Source organism: Balaenoptera musculus, chromosome 21, assembly GCF_009873245.2.
Source record: "Balaenoptera musculus isolate JJ_BM4_2016_0621 chromosome 21, mBalMus1.pri.v3, whole genome shotgun sequence".
NCBI lineage: Eukaryota > Metazoa > Chordata > Mammalia > Artiodactyla > Balaenopteridae > Balaenoptera > Balaenoptera musculus.
The window spans coordinates 85,341-89,795 of record NC_045805.1 but is presented as its reverse complement, the minus strand read 5'-3'; the positions used below and the strand labels follow the sequence as shown (position 1 = coordinate 89,795).

Sequence of the window (4,455 nt, the reverse complement as noted above, 5' to 3'; positions counted from 1 at the left end):
CCGCCGTCCCGCCCGGGAAGGAAGTCGGCGGAGGAGGCGGGGCCGCCGCGTGGCCGGAAGGTGGCGGGGCTCCACGCCCAGGTCGCCTGCGCCTGCCCGTCCCCGCCGGCCGGCGACCTTCCGGGCCGGCGCACGAGCGGCCGCGCGCGGGCCGCCCGCCCCCTGTGCCGGCGGCGCTGGGCCTTCGCCCTGGCTTCCACGTGGCGCCCGCGAACGCGCGCCGAGGCCTGGGCCGGCGCCTGCACGGTCGCCCCGCCGCCCCGGGCCCTCGGACGGCACGGCTCGTGGCCGCGCGCAGGCCTCCGACTTCCTCGAAACCGCCGCAGTTTCGGGTCTCGGACTCTGAGGGTCGTTTCAGCGGTTGCTGGCGAGGGTTTGGGGTTTTCCTCCCGCTTGAATTTACCGTCAGCTACTTAGAGCGCTCGCTGTAAAGAAATGTTATATATATATACATGCACCTCTGTGAATATTCATGTATGTGTGTGTCTGTATGTGTGTGTGTGTGTGTATATATATATATATATGTATGTATGTATGATATGTCAGTAAAAGACCCGGAAGGGCCTACAGCAGAAAGACTGAGCGGGGCGGCAGGCAGGGGCGAACGCTCTGGGCCCCTGCAGCCGGCCTGCGGCGTCGCCGGAGCGGCGTCACGGTTCCTCGCGGGAGGGGCTTGTTTGCAGGCAGCGAACCGGCTCGGGCGGGGAGGCTCTGCCCTCGAGGCACAAATGCCTCGAAGCTGCATTTGCATGAGCGCTGGGCTTGGCCGGCTTACGCTTCCCACGCCGGTCGGGGGACGAGCCCGAGCTCCCCCTTCCCAACCCCGCCGCCGTGCACACCCCTTCCTGGTGGTCCCCGTAACGCTTGCCGGCTATACGATTGTGCATATCTTGTTACGATTGTTACAAAGATCCGAAAAACAGGGTGCGGGTCAATAGGGAAGACCTGGGGTGACATTTCTGAAGGCAGCTGCTCCAAGGAACGAAATCTGATTTTCTTGAACTTTCTTACTCTCTTCAGACGTCTAGCCCCTAAGTCGCTGGAACACTGGTTACACGGCCGAGAATGAGGGAAGGACCCCTTTCTGTTTCACACGTGGGGCTTGAGGATACTGTCAGGACTGCATAAATAATAGCTACGGTAGCAGTCCTGAGTTCTGATCCGGACGTCCCAGATCTGAGCCTCGACTCCAAACAAAAGCTTGTTAACTATATTCCTTTCACCTAACAGAGGAAGAATGGTCAGAATAAACAGTTGGTTCTATCTAATTTCTCACTACAGAAGGCACATCATTCTTCATCTCCGTGGTCCAGCCTGTAGATTCAGTAATTAAATTATGTACTGCCTTCAGTGGATGCCGGGAAAGCAAAGGGGAAAAATTCTTCATCATTAACTATAGATTTTTTCTTTTCTTTTTTTTTTGGCTTGATAAGACTCAGGCTGGAAAGAGCTACATAGATTAAGATGGTGATTTTTAATGTCAAGTTAACTTGACTTGGCTGTCTCCTTGCCACTAAAATTTATTATATGCTGAGCCCCTGGTTCCCCTCCCCCTCCCAAATCCACTGCTTGGCCCGTGTCACACTCATCTATAGTCTTTGAGCCTTCATAGATCCGTTTCTCTTCTTACCAACCTCCAACCCATGCATCACCAATTGCTGCTGGTGCTTCAACCGCAACATCGTTAAGTTTTCTTCCTTCCTCTGCTCTGTAAAGACTGTCATACATAATTTAGTTACTTCTCATCATTCTCCACTTTGGTCAACTCACACACTCCCCTCTGCCATAAATTCAGGATCCTGCTTGCTGCAAACACATTACCCTGAAGGTTCCTGCATTTCACTGGAAGTCTCTCATCTTATTAGATGACATCATTCGTAATACAGGAAACCCTCCGATTCATGGTCTCACAACTTGAGGTTTCAATTATCCTACACCCACAGCGAACCCAGGCAGCCCAGGAGGGAAAAAAAACGCCTTCCTTGGTTTATCTTGCTCATGAACACCCTGTAAGTCCAAGTGTAACTGTAGGTGTTAAAGCGCTCCTGTTAATACCTCATATTGTGGTTTATGATTAAAGATCTTTCTCCACCCACCACAGACACAGAAGCTCGCTGTGTTTTCAGCCACATCAGTTGTGAGCAGAGGGGCCTTCACACGGGGTGAAGACAATCAGCTGTGTGGAGGATTACTGCCACAGGCTTTGGCTCGGCACCGCTATTTACCAGCCTGCAGGTTATCTGTGTCTGATCTGTAGCACAACCTGGAATACATTCAGTACCTTGAAGGTGGCAGATCCAGGTTAAAGAGACAGAAGTCAAAGTAAGATTCCTCTAGGGTGACCTCACATGGGGCTTTGATGGTATTCATAGATGTCTGCTCTGTCAAGGTACCACTCACCACCTCTCCCATCACCTCTGTTACCCAGGAAAGGATGTGATTTGCAACCCAGAAACAGAGGCAGGAAGTCTGGAAAGTCACCAATCTGTGGGTATCTGATTTGTCATGGGAAAAAGGGCACAGGCCTCGGGGTCTCACCAGACTGATCTCCAGGTCCACTTCTTACTACCCAAATGACCTTCAGAGTCTTTTGTTTCCTCATCTGTAAAATCAACAACATTCACGCATTCGATCGTTTTTTATTCATTCTCTATGTGCTAGGTGCTGTGAATCCCAACGACAACAAGATAAACCCGTTATTGCCCTCCGAGAGCCTACCACCACCACCACCGCCCCGCCCCAGATAAATGCTGAATCAAAGGGCCTCATTGCTGGCTTAGTTAACACAATAAATGCTATTATAAGATAACTCGCCTGTCGGAATACCTTTGTTCTTAGTCCCATGATTGTCAGGACCAAAAACTTCTTTCCATAGCTCAACAACTGCCCTTAGAGGCAAAGGACCACTTTCACTTTTTAAAAAAGAAATCATTGTTTATGTTTCCATGCAGCAGTCCCAACTAGACTGTTTAAACCTTAAGTAAGGGGATGAGTGGACCAGAAAAGAAGTCAATGTAAATTCTAGAAAAAAAAAAAAAAAGTCTTGTCAATATATACATTTTTATACGTGTATTAGAGCAAGAAGTCAGTTACTCATGTTTAATGAAAGTCAGACAGACTGCAAACTGACAGACAGAATATTCCTATCCCCAAAACGTCAGGATTCCTAAACGGGATTTGGGTTATGAGTTGAGGCCCCCAATTATCTTTATCATGACACAGCTTCAAAATGATAACGAAGATCAGTGAGGAAGTGTCAACTCGGCATGTGCGCAGAGCTGGGTGCTTTGCGATTGTGTATCAATAAATGTTGCTGACTAAATAAAAGAATTAATAGGCAATAATTGCTTTACGCCAAATTTTTTGGAGCATCCCACATGTCAAGACAAGTCTTCCTCTGTAAACTCTATTATACCTCTCTATCTGCTTCCTTTTTCTCCTTGCACTTGATGGACCTGGAAAGACATTTAATAAGTAATACACTGGAGCTGGTTGGGTCGGGAACCAAGGGTGAGCTGAGTTGTTTTCAAGACATGCGGTATCTTAGTCCCTGGATTTGAGTCTTGGCCTAAAGTAACCAACCATCTCCAGGACCGGAACGGAAGGCAGCTGGGAGGCTGTCTGCAGTATGTCAGTTCTCCCCATGATTTGCTTTTCCGCTACAGGGCTGAACTTGCAGCCTCTTTCATACATAACTGGTTGAAGATGATGGAAATTACATGTCTTATCACTCCTTAAAAGAAAAAAAAATTATAAAATGTAAATCTAAAAGAAATGGGCAATTTTCTTGTACCACTTTATATTTCTGTGTAAGTTACCAAGTGCCAATCATCCTTACTTTTTAAAATTCAAATTTGTCAAGCAGCATGTAGGCTTTCAATGTTGTACAAGAAAAGATAATGCTTTGTGCGGAACAGTCACTTATGTTAGTTCTGCAAACGTGCCTACCAAAAGAGAATTTAGCAGATTGCTGGTTTTATAGAAATATTAACGATCTCATTAAATTACCCCCTCTACTCTGGGGTCACCATGGAAGGATAATCAACAAGGTATTACGGTTCTGGATAGAGAATTCTTTATTGACATCAAAGTCACCACTCATTTTGTAGCGTGTATTTTAACTGATGTAACAAGGTGAGTGCCCAAGAACCACTGTAAATGAAAGCCTCTGTGTAAACTGTACTGGGAAGTTAATGGCTATCATGATCTGCTTGACATGTTGTGCCTTCCGTCAGCTCACTGGAGCGCTCACTGCGGGTAAACGTCTAAAATGAGAAAGCAAGGATCAAATGAATATTTTAGTACTGCTGCTCACTACGTATGTGTATATTGAGGGTAACATCTGTGGTCTTGCTATGACAACAACAATCAATGCCGTGAGGTGAAAAGTCAGCTTCTACAGGCACAAACAAACCAAATAGGGAAGGAAGCCTATACTATTTGAGTAACCACTGA

The 4,455-nt window shown here is 47.3% G+C and overlaps 1 long non-coding RNA gene across 1 annotated transcript; it reads left to right on the top strand.

The window, feature by feature from the left end:
* Positions 1–1,901: 1,901 nt before the first annotated feature.
* On the top strand, positions 1,902–2,479 carry LOC118887741. Its single transcript, XR_005018140.1, has 3 exons — positions 1,902–2,009; positions 2,102–2,322; positions 2,429–2,479. It is a non-coding gene; the product is annotated as an uncharacterized LOC118887741 (long non-coding RNA).
* The last annotated feature ends 1,976 nt before the right edge of the window (positions 2,480–4,455 follow it).